Genomic DNA, 12641 nt, shown 5'->3' on the forward strand with positions numbered 1-12641 from the left:
AGCCGGACTCTGCAGCTTGTGCTCCTAAGCCAGTTAGAGGAGCCCGGCATCCCAGAGCAGCAGGTATTAATTTAAGCGACTTTGTTTTTTCTTTTCCTTTCTTCCTTCCCTCCCCTTCCCCTCCCCGTTCCCCTCCCCTCTTTCCACCCCCCCCCCTTCTTTCTTTCTTTAAAACAGTGTTTCTCCGTGTAGCCCTGGCTGTTCTAGAACTCTCTGTAGACCAGTCAGGCCACAGCCTCTCAGAGATCTGCCTGCCTCTGTTTCCTGAGTGCTGGGATTAAGGCATGCACCACTGCTGCTGCCCTGCTTCAGTAAGTTTCTTATATCACCTAAATTGTGACTTCATGTGCAAAATAAGGGAAAATAAATTTCATCTCACAAGCTAGCCCCAAAGGTTAAAGGGGATAAAAAGGAATATTAAATAAACCAAGCACATCAATATGTGTCAGCCATTTTTAAGATATATCTAATTAAAGCAATATCTGTGAAAGTAGAATTATATGTAACAATAAGGTGCAGGTTTCTGGTGGCAATTTTCTTAAGCTATAACAGCTAAGGAGGAGGCCCGGTTCATCAGTTCTGTGGGTCTAGCCATCTACAGCAGCCCGAAGATGTAATGGAAGAAGAAACAGAGTAAGCATTAAACCAGTGGCCCAGAGGAGAGCCAATCACTACATTACACTTGTCCAGGGCTGTCTCAGAACCAGAACTGTACACGTAGGACACACGCTCAAGTTTAAAAGAGAGAAAAGTAAGACAACTAGTGAACTGTCACTGGTGGACGTGGTGTATGCACTGAAGAGACTAAGACAGGGAGATGGCCATGAATTCTACAGTACATGAGCTATACCGTGAGTCCCAGCACAGCACAGTCTCCTGTGTGTCTTAGTGCCTGTTCCAGCACTCTGGGAGGCAGAGGCAGGTGGATTTCTGAGTTCGAGGCCAGCCTGGTCTACAGAGTGAGTTCCAGGATAGCCAAGGCTATACAGAGAAACCCTGTCTCAAAAAAAAAACCAAAACAAAACAAAACAAAAAAAAAAACAAAAAAAAAACAAAAAAAAAAAAGAAAAGAAAAGTGTCTGTTCAGTTGTGTCGTCCTATGTCCTGCAGCCCAAGGGTAGGAAACTGCCACTCAGCGGATGCTCACTGTGTCGTGCGGTTGACTCCTCCATCTCTAAGGGCTCACACTTGAAAGTCTACCTTGAGTCTCAGAAGAGCCTTGGAACTTCAGAAAAAACTACGTTTTATGTTTGTTATTGTGTGTGTATATGTGAAAAGGAGCATCATGTAGAGGTCAGAGGGCAACTTCTGGAACTCCTTCTGCTCTGAGATCTGAGGACTGAGGTCAGGCTGTCAGGCCTGCAAGGCAAGCACCTTTACCAGCCAAACATCTCACTGGTCCAAATTTGGACTTTTGATCCATGTTGAGAGTTTGGAGATTTCTTCAAGATGGATCAAATATACTTTGCATTTCAAAATGGCCATAAGCCCGTGTGGGTAGAACAGACAAAAAAGATACAGCCAAACCCTACCCTCCAGGGCTGGGGGCACACGCCTTCAATCCCAGCACACAGGAGGCAGAGGCAGGTGGATCTTGGTGAGTTTGAGGCCAGCCTCTTCAAGCTCATATATCAGATGCTTCCTCCATAGCCTCTGCCGCTCTTTTGGGAGGATGAAGAGCGTTGGTGGGTGGGGCATACCTGGAGAGCTCACTGGAGGCATGCCTGCCCTTGAAGTTTATGCCTGGCCTCAGTACCCTCCTCCTCCTGTTTTCTGTTTGCCTTTGTCACTTACTCTTGCCACCAGGGAGCTAAGCTTTCTTCTTTAAAAGAAGTCACTTGTGACAACTCCAAAAGTTGGCCAATGGTTGCTAATGTTGTCATTGTGAGCATTATGTCATTGTTTCTTCCCTTCTATGAGTTCCAGGAAAGAAGTCCAAAGGAGAAATAAAGGCTGTTGTTCAACTATTCTGCCAAATTATGCCCAAGGTAGCAAGCACTCCCTTTATAAGACAGGACATGAAAGCGAGGGCTCCAAAAGAGATGGAAAAAACAAAAGAATCCACATTTACCGGCAGTTTAATCCAAACTACAACAGAAAAGGCTGTCTCCAGGGTACCAACAAAATATAGCAACTCTGCTGAGGCGAAGAAACAGGCCTCTAACTTCAGTGGTGCTTACAAAACTGAGGCTAGGAGTCCACAGGTTCAATGCCTGCACGGACTATGAAGTGAGCCTGGGCGGCTCATGGAAAGGGCCAGCCCGTGGTTCAGTGAGCAAAAGTCCTTGCTCAAGCCTAAGACCCCAAGCTCAATCCCCAGAGGCCATGGTGAAGGACGGAATTGTCTCACTTGACTTCACAGATGCAATGGGACAGACTAGCAGTGGTGTGTGCAGTACCTGCACACAGGAGTGCAGCATACATGCTGCAGGCAGCATACATGCTGTGTGCAAAGGCTCGCACACAGAGTAACATAGTTCACCCTTAAATTTTAAAAAGTTGAAGTACAAAAACGAATAACTGGTGATTAAAGGTCTGTGGTGTAGAGGGTTTACCTAGTAAATTCAAGGACCTGGGTTTAATCCCCAGTGTTGCCAAAACCAAACCAAGACATTAAAAGAACAGAAGAGAGGCAGCTTTCTCAGAGAAGCCTACATCCATGCTGAGGCCTGTCTCTCCCAAGCACCTCTTTTCTTCTTAATGTTTGTGCCTGAAATCTATATTAAAAACATTCTTTGGGGGAATGGAGAGGTGGCTGCTCTTCCAAAGAACCTGAGTTAAATTCCCAGCACCCACATGGCAGCTCACAACAGTCTGTAACTCCAGGATCCCAACGCCTTCACACCAACACACATGTAGGCAAAACACCAATGCACATCAAATAAAAAGTATTTTTAAAAATTATTTAATAGACTATTTACTTATGCCAGACATGCCGACTCACACCTGTAATCCCGGTGCTCAGGAGACTGAGGCAGGAGGATCTACCTTGAGTTCCAGGCAAGCCTCAACTGTATTGCAAAACCCTGTCTCAAAAGAAGAGAAAAATGAAATACAATTTAACAATGAAGAAATCAGCTGTTAGCTGCAGATTCAACCCTACTAATTACTCCCTGGTTGTGTTTTACCTGATTTGGGGGGGGGCGCTGGAGATATGGGTCAGTGATTAAAAGCATTGGCTGCTCTTGCAGAGGACTGGGGTCAATTCCCACTACTCACATGGCAGCTCACAACTCTCTATAGCTTCCATTCCAGGGAACCTGCCACCTTATTTTGGATTTCATGGGTACCGCACATATGTGGTGTGCATACAGACATACATGCAGGCAAAAGACTCATACATGTAAAATAAAAACAATTTTTTTTAAAAAAAGATACTTGGTTGGGTATTATTATACTCAACAGCAAAATCCCAAATCTTAAAGATACAAGGCTTACAAGAAAAAAAATAGAGAATTCAAACCAGAAATAGTCCGAGGGCGCTCACTCATTGTATGAGCAGAGCCTGACCACTCACAACTTAAGTGGAGACCAGTGAACACACCTGTGCCCTGGGTAGAGATAATGTAGCATCGTTGCCTCAGTAACATCGTTGCCTCAGAAGATACCCCAGAATGACTTTCTTAGAATGGATTCAGGCTTTACTTATTTACTTGGGTTTTGAGACTGGGTCACACTAGGTAGACCAGGCTAGCCTCAAACTCACAAGAGGCTTTGTTTAAAAAGGAACACCTGGAGCCAGGTGTGGTGCCACATGCCTTTAATCCCAGCACTCAGGAGGCAGAGGCAGGCAGATCTCTGCATTTGAGGCCAGCCTGGTCACAGAGTGAATGCAAGGACAGCCAGGGCTACACAGAGAAACCCTGTCTCCAAAAGCAAAACAAAAAGGAACATTTTGGGCCAAGGGTAATGACATTATACCACTTAATCCCTGTACCTGGGACCTGGAGGCAGGAAAAGAAGAGTTTAAAGCCAGTATGAACTACACGCTGATTTCAAGGCCTGCCTGGGCTACTTGAGACTTTATTTTAAAACCCACACATGCACAGAATGCTTATTCTGACACTTTATCCCCGATCATCCACCCCATCCTTGGAAGGAATGGAAAAGCTACAGTCAAGGCACTCAGCTTCTAAACTCAAACTTGAGAACAAAACTTTCAAGCTGCTCCACCAACACATTACCTCAAGAGATTTAAGAAAACCAGAGACCTTCACAAGACATTAGTCACATTCAGCTGCTAAGATAAAATCGTCCTTACTAGTACAGTAAATTGCATGTAAACCCTCATACCTGATTTGTTTTTGTTTTGTATTTTTTTATTAACCCTGGTAATGCACCTGCAGTGGAGAGCAAGCCATAAGTCGCCAAGAAACTCCAACCACCGGGCTTGGGGTGGGGGCTGGGGGACGGGGATGGGTCGCATCTCTAAAGCTTTTCAGAAAGAGATCCTGCTGGATTGTAGTTTATCTCTACGATTCTTATTTACCCTTTGAAGTGGGTACTAATAGCCCACTCCCAAACAGAGACCCTTTGTACTTAGCGCTACAGTCGATGATGCAAACACCTTGGCAAAGTTCAGTTTGGTGCCAGGATGAGCCACTGAAGGCATCTGCGGCTGCCAGAAGCCTGAAACACACACACACACACACACACACACACACACACACATACACACGGAGAGGAAGGAGAAGGAGAGAAAGAAACAGAGCGAGAGAGGGAGAGAGAAGCAGAGAGACACACGGAAAGAGCAGATCGGGTCATTGACCTCTTGAAACTTCCACCTGCCTCTTTCTCCCTGAGTGAGATCAGCGCCAGATCAGATGTCCAAAACTCCGCAAAAATAAATAAATAAATAAAAGTCCCGTGATAGGACTTCTACCACTGCCCCGGTGGAGCCTACGGGACTCCTACAGCATTCCCCCCCCCCCCCTGCCAGTTTTCTGCTAGCCTCCCCTTCCCGGCCCTTTCTGCCCTTCCTCGCCGCCGAGGCCTGACCTCTTCTCGGGACACCCCAGAGTCCCGAGGCGGCCGGGCTAAGGCCCCCCCAGCAGGGAGCCGGCCCAGAGCGGGCGGCCCGGGAGCCGGGGCTATCGGAGACCGTCCCCGACTCGGCGTCTGCGGCGGAGATGGGGCGGCGGCGACCCGTACCTGTCAGGTCTCTTCCCAGGACCAGCAGCGGAGCAACTTCAGGAGCCCATGTCGGTCCGGGGGGCCCGGCCCCTCTCCCGGGAGCAGGGGTGCGGATCCCGGGAAGGGGGCTGGGGACCCGGGCAGCTCTAGCCTCTTCCCATGCTCCCCGCCCGGCGCCTGGCCGGGGCCGGACAGCGCCTCCGCCCGCCCCTGCGCACCGCCTCACACCCGCGCTCACACACACTCACACTCCCTCGCGCGCTCTCACACACGCACTCCCCTCCCTCCTCCTCTGTTTATCTCCTCCAGCTGTCTGGGGGGGGGACCCAGGAGAAGTCCCGCACTGCGCCTGCGCCGCGCAGTCTCCGCGCCGGCCCCGCGACTCACGGTCCGCGGCTACGCTACGGCGATGGCGCCCGGCAGTTTCCCGAATAGTGAGCGCGGGCCCAAGTCCTCCCCGCCCCCCCACCGCGCGCCCGGTCAACGTCTGCTGCCGGTGGCGCCCACTAACCTGCTAGTGGGGGAGCCCCCCGCTCGGCCGGGGCCAATCGGCTTCACCGCTCGCGGGAACGGCAGCCAGTGGGCGGGCAGGAAAGCGGGGCTCAGCTCTGGGGTATCATGGGAGTCGTAGTCTTTCGCCATCGCGGAGGTCTTGCGGCGTGGACTTGCCCCGCCCAGTTACCATTAGTTACCTGGACGCACACCTGCACCCCCCACCCGCCCCCCCAATCCCACTACACCTTTTGAGTCCCAATCTACATATTCTCCCAGGTCAAGTACAGCCCACCTAAGGGCTCATCAAAAAAGTCTCTGATGCTGTAAATTAGGGGACGGGACACCTAAGGCTAAGACCCTGAGTCCTCCCAGAGCAAAGCCTACTCCCTTCCTGCTCTAGAGGACTCAGCTGAAGTAACACGTTCCATGCTCGAATCTTAAGGTGCTGGAAGGAAAGGGTCCTATGTTGAGTGACCTGGGAGCTCTAGGAACCCAGATTGATAGCAGACAAGGTCTATCTGATATTAGTCGAGTAACTACTGTTCTGACTTTCAAGCTCCAGATCAGAACAGAGACACCCTCCAAGATAAAAAAAAAAAAAAAAAAAAAAAAAAAAAGGTAGCACTGAAGATAACAAGGTAGAGCGACCAGGCGGTGCGGTGGTGGCTCACGCCTGTAATCCCAGCACTCTGGGACTCAGAGGCAGGCAGATTTCTGAGTTCGAGGCCAGCGTGGTCTACAGAGTTCCAGGACAGCCAGGGCTACACAGAGAAACCCTGTCTTGGAAAAACCAAATCCAAAAAACCAAAAAAAGGTAGAGGAGAGACCAGGAGCTTCAACTCAAAAGCATTGCCAACACCTTCAGAGAAGATAAACCTAACTTAGGAAGGTACACAGTAGGTACATGCGTCCAAGTGATAATACCTTTTTCCTACTGTATTGGGCATGCTCTTCGATAGATATAATTGTTTACATGTTTTAATAAAAAGAGAAAACAAAGCCAGGGCGGTGGTGGCGCACGCCTTTAATCCCAGCTCTTGGGAGGCAGAGGCAGGCAGATTTCTGAGTTCGAGGCCAGCTTGGTCTACAGAGTGAGATCCAGGACAGCCAGGGCTACATAGAGAAACCCTGTCTCGAAAAATACCAAAACCAAAACAAACAAAAAACTAAGCAAAACAAAAAAAGAGAAAACAAGCATAAAGTGGTTAAAAAGATGCTAGCCCAGGGTCACACAGCTGGCCAAAAAACAAGGATTGAAAGCAGGCACCGCTCAAGAACTAGATACAAACATTTAAAACTTAAGAGTGCTGGTCCCACCAGGCAGTGGTGGTGCACACCTGTAATCCAAGCACTCTGGGAGGCAGAGGCAGGCGGATTTCTGAGTTCGAAGCCAGCCTGGTCTACAGAGTGAGTTCCAGGACAGCCAGGGCTATACAGAGAAACCCTGTCTCCAAAAAACATACACACACACACACACACACACACACACACACACACGTTTCAGAGTGCTGGTCCCAAGTTTCTTTTCTCCATTACTCATCTCTGTTCCAATCACTTGTGTGAATTAGTCCAAACTGATTTCTTTCTCTTTGGAGAAAATCCTACCCTTGTGAATTCAGGTCAGTCCTCATCTTCTAGAAAGGTTGGATAGGAGGGGGAGGAGGAAGAGGAGAGAGAGAGAGAGAGAGAGAGAGAGAGAGAGAGAGAGAGAGAGAGAGAGAGAGAGAGAGAGGACCAGAGACAGACGGACAGAGAATACTCAGCTGAGTATAGTGGCACAAACTTTAAATCCCCATATGTGGGAGGTAGAGGTGAGTGGTCCTGTAATAACTGAGGCTAGTAATGAGTTCCAGCCTAGCTGGGGCTACAACTTGAAACCCCGTCTCAAAAAGCAAACAAAAAACCCCACAGACATTAAGACTTGAAGAGGCCTTGACATCTTGTAACCACAGTCCTAGCTTTAGGCCTATACTCTTCATTAGGGTGACTGGGTCAATAAAGCTACAAAGTAGCTAATATTTATCCTACATCTCTCTCAAGAGGTAAGTGTTTCCAATGAATTAAACAACACTCCACAATCATACAGCTATAGCTACAAATGGTAGAATATGGCATCAAGGTCGGGCAGTGGTGTCCCACGCCTTTAATCCCAGCACTTGGGAGGCAGAGGCAGGTGGATTTCTGAGTTCAAGGCCAGCCTGGTCTACAGAGTGAATTCCAGGACAGCCAGGGCTACACAGAGAAAAAACAAAAGAAAAAGAGAAGAATTTGGCATCAAAGCCTAGATATTTCTAATATATTAATAGTCATTAAAAAAAAACATTTATTTATGTATAAGAGTACTGTCTCTCTTTACACCTGCATGTCAGAAAAGGGCATTGGATCCCATTACAGATGGCTGTGAGCCACCATGTGGTTGCTGGGAATTGAACTCTGGAAGAACAGTCAGTGCTCCTAGCCTCTGAACCATCTCTCCAGCCCTCCACATTGTTTTAATAGGGAATTGTTCAAGGCGACAAGGTTGCAGAAATGATAAGATGGCTGGATCGTGTTTCTGTGACAGTATATAACTTCAGTCAGAATGAATGTTTGCTGGCAAGAAATGACTGGAAGTAATAATAACTACAATAACTTGCTTATTTTCTCGTCCTCAATACATATAGAGTATTTTTATGTATGCAGGTATATATTGACAAACACTAACTTATCAGACTTATATTAAAGAGGAAGGATGCATATTTATTCTTGCTCTGTGCTGACCAGTATTTTGTCAACTTCATACACGAGGAGGGGCAATCCTCCCACCAGCTTGGCCTGTGAGACATTTTCTTGATGAATAATTGATTTGAGAGGACCCAATAGGGCCCCGCATATTGTGGGTAGTGCTACCCATGGGCAGGTGGTCCTGAGTTGTAAAAGAAATCAGACTGAGCAAGCCAGTAGGGGCAAGGCAGTAAGTGGCATGCCTCTGGACTCTTCTTCGGTTTCTGCCTTGAGTTCCTGCCCTGATTTGGTGTTCTGTGATCAGGACATGTTGCTTTTGCTCATAGTGTTTTATCACAGCAATAGAAACCCTAACTAAGTCAGTCATTTACATAGGAAAAAAAAAAAAAAACAGAGATAGTGAACCGCCAGGTAAGACACAGCTGAGTGGTAAGCACTTGCCTAACATGCAAGATCCAAGCTTTGAGTCCCAAGACCACAGGGGGAAAAATGTTCAGTTAAGAATCAGACATATTGGGCTGGAAAGATGGCTCAGAGCACTGGCTGTTCTTCCACAGGCCCTGAGTTCAAATCCCAGCAACCACATGGTGGCTCACAACCATCTGTAATGGGATCAGATGCCCTCTTCTGGTGCGTCTGACAGCTGCAGTGTACTCATATAAATAAAATAAATCTTTGAAAAAAAAAATTCAGACATATCTTCCACCAAGTTGTGTACTCAGATTCATGGAAGAAAACCCAGCCAGCAGGGTAGGCAACTTTGGGAACCCTTGAGACGTTTTCAAGGCCAGTAGGTGCAGTTGTGTTTCTGTGACACTCTAGACCCAAATAAGGGAGATGGATGTAAGGGACCAATTCCAATAATCTCTGAGGATTTTTTTTGGGGGGGGGGCACAAAAGTATTTTCAAATATAATTTATGGTAATGAATATAGCTGTTTTTTCCTCCCTGTCTTAGTCAGGTTTTCCATTCCTGCACAAACATCATGACCAAGAAAGAAGCAAGTTGGGGAGGGAAGGGTTTACTCAGCTTACACCACTGCACTGCTGCTCATCACCAAAGGAAGTCAGGACTGGAACTCAAGCAGGTCAGGAAGCAGGAGCTGATGCAGAGGCCATGGAGGGATGTTACTTACTGGCTTGCTTCCCCTGGCTTGCTCAGCCTGCTTTCTTATAGCCCCCAAGACTACCAGCCCAGGATGGCACCACCCACAAGGGGCCCTCCCCTCTTGATCACTAATTGAGAAAATGCCTTACAGCTGGATCTCATGGAGACATTTCCTCAACTGAAGCTCCTTCCTCTGTGATAACTCCAGCTTGTGCTAAGTTGACACGCAAAACCAGCCAGTACACTCCCCAAGAACATCAAAGTATATCCCAACTGATGGCCGCCTCCGCAAAGATAGTTGCTATATTGCTTTCATCTTAAGACTCCTGGACAAATGCAACAGAAGTCAACCTGAAATTGAAGATTCTCATATAAACAACCCTTCTCTCCCTCTCTCTCTCTTCCCAGTCTCTCTCCCTCCCCTCCCCCTCTCTCCTCCCTCCCCCCCCCCCTCTTCCTTTGAGACTGTGTAGCCCTCATTGGCCTGGAATTCACTCTGTAGACTAAGCTGCTCCTGAACTCCCAGGGATCTGTCTGCCTCTGCCTCCTGACCACTAAGATTAAAGTTATGTCCACCAAGCCCCATGGTGAGCTTTTAAAAAAAGAAATCATTACTATTAGTGTGTGTGTGTGTGTGTGTGTGTGTGTGTGTTTGTGTGTGTGTGTGTGTGTGATGGGGGTTCATCGAAATGGCATGGTGCACCTTCGGGGACCAGAAGACAACTTTTAAAGTCAGTTCTGTCCTACCTCATCACGGTTCTGAGATTCGAAATCAGGTTACTTTTTTTTAAAAAACTTTTTTTTTTGTATGTAAGTGCAGTGTTGCTGTCCTCAGGCACACCAAAAGAGGGCATCAAATCTCATTAAGGATGGTTGTAAGCTACTATGTGATTGCTGGGAATTGAACTCAGGACCTTCAGAAGAGCAGTCAGTGCTCCTAACAGCTGAGCCATCTCTCCAGCCCCTCCGGTTACTTCTTGAAAGCTATCCTAGCCGGGCATGGTGGCGCACGCCTTTAATTCCAGCACTTGGGAGGCAGAGGCAGGCGGATTTCTGATTTCAAGGCCAGCCTGGTCTATAGAGTGAGTTCCAGGACAGCCAGGGCTACATAGAGAAACCCTGTCTCGAAAAAAACAAAAAAAGAAAAAAAAAAAAAAAGAAAGTTATCTTACAGAGGAGAAAACTCAGGCTACAACATGACCGGTATTACGGAATGTACATGTAAGCAGTAACTGAATCCGTGTCTCAGGACAATACACTGTTCTCACCCTTCCTGGTGCACCACGCTTTCTACTTCTGTTCTCAAAACACGAAGTATCGGTACTGGTTCGCTCAACTGATGGTCACCTGCCACTTACCAAATGCCGCTGCTGGAAAGTCCCTAACTGAAGGAAGGCACAGCACTGAGAGCCACGTCAGTACAACCTGGGCTACGCTTCATGCAAGTAAAGGAGAGACTGTGGGGCTCTCCAAACCTGCAGCTCTAACATCTGCACAAACGGGGGCGGCGGGCACGGGGGAATGTGAGCAGACCGGAAGGCGTGGCTCAGGGCCAGTGTACTGAGCAAGCCCCAGGACCCTGGGCTCCAGCCTGGAACTGCGGGGTGAGGACACCGGACAATCACAGATGAAGACTCCTTTAATATAATACAGGGATGGAAAGGGTGCTATTAGAGGAAGCTGGTGGGAATGTGAGTTTAAGAGAGAGGCGCATCTGTAATCCCAGCACCTGGGAGGTAAAGGAACAAAGACCAAAGCTTAGAGTCATGCTTGCCTACAGGGAGGATTCAAGGTCAGCCTAAAATACATGAGATCCTATCTCAAAAGGGAACTCAGGTTGAGAGATAGAAAGCCTCACGCATTTAATATTCACCCCTGCCCCCTGTCTCAGGGCACCCAGGAACAAACAGGATAATGCTGGAAGCACATTAAATACCATTCAATGCCGATACAACCCCTCAATACCAGAAATGTCCTGCACTTTTGCCGGGTTATAGTAGTTTCTGCCCACAACTATCCGCTGAGCTACGGAAATAGGGCTGAGAACAGAATTTTAAATTACAAATAACTTTAATTAATTTAAATTAGGACAGCCCCTTGTGGCTTACCATGACTTTCAAGTACACAGCCCAGTCCTTTACTCTGTGAATACAGTCTGAGGCTTTCCAAGATGCCAGGGAATTTGTGGATGTCTTTTAATGGGCATTGATGGGTAGAAACACTAAACTGCGAACAATCTGAGTGGCTAGGATTTGTCTAATCACAGAAGTAGGTGCAGATAACTTCTACTGACCTCATGTCTCTTCTATAAAACAAGGAGTTTTAACCCAGGTATGGAGGTATTGCATCTGCTGGCGATCCTATTGCTTAGGGGGCTGAGGCAGGAAAATTGCTATGAGCTTTCAGAGCAGGAACATTATCTCAAGAAACTCCCTCCCAAAAGGAAGCAAACCACAAAAAAAAAAAAAAAAACAGTTTACACTTCATGATCTGACATCTCTTCTAATTGATAGGTAGGTTCTAATAACATAATCAGTGTGTCCACCTTTCACAGTGCCACCTAGTGGTTGACGATGAACACTCCTTAAAGACAAGGAAGAAAGAAGCAATCAGATTAGCCTCCTACCCCTGTCCTCAACCCCCTCCCAACACACACACACACTTTCCCCACACAAGATGTGGGCAATACTTTAGTGGTAACTCTTATAGAAAATGTTCTAGGGTGTTTCTTGACCAATCACCTCTTACCTTTTAAATCCATAAAACCAGGGCTTTGTGGTAGCACTGAGAGGAGCCAAAACTTCCATTTCAAAAGTAGCCAAAAGGTTCCTGTTCTTAAGTCTGGCCTGGCCTTTTTTTTTTTTTTAAGATTTATTTATTATTTATTTTGTTATTATTCATTCAATGTATATTGTATTATTCATTCAATGTATACAGTACACTGTTGCTGTCCTCAGACACACCAGAAGAGGGCATCAGATCCCATTACAAATGCTTGTGAGCCACCATGTGGTTGCTGGGAATTGAACTGAGGACCTCTGGAAGAGCAGCCAGTGCTCTTAACCACTGAGCCATCTCTCTAGCCCTGGCCTGTGCCTTTATTATGCTGCTAGTTTTTTTGTTTTTTGTTTTTTTGTTTTTTTGTTTTTTTTCTAATGAAAGTTTCAGCAAGTAGAAAGTCA

General features: G+C 47.1%; 1 protein-coding gene across 3 annotated transcripts in view; it reads right to left on the reverse strand.

Moving 5' to 3' along the window:
• Wdtc1 (WD and tetratricopeptide repeats 1) overlaps nucleotides 1-5721 on the reverse strand; it is a 42477-nt gene extending 36756 nt beyond the window's left edge. For 2 of the 3 annotated variants that reach the window (XM_052177629.1, XM_052177627.1), the window contains exon 1: nucleotides 5152-5592. The gene's annotated coding sequence lies outside the window, so the exon portion shown is untranslated. Of the gene's footprint in view, nucleotides 1-5151; nucleotides 5593-5644 lie in introns of those variants that run through there. The other variant, XM_052177628.1, reaches the window with a different exon arrangement.
• Nucleotides 5722-12641: the final 6920 nt, after the last annotated feature.

This window comes from Apodemus sylvaticus, chromosome 3, assembly GCF_947179515.1.
Source record: "Apodemus sylvaticus chromosome 3, mApoSyl1.1, whole genome shotgun sequence".
NCBI classification, from domain to species: Eukaryota; Metazoa; Chordata; class Mammalia; order Rodentia; family Muridae; genus Apodemus; species Apodemus sylvaticus.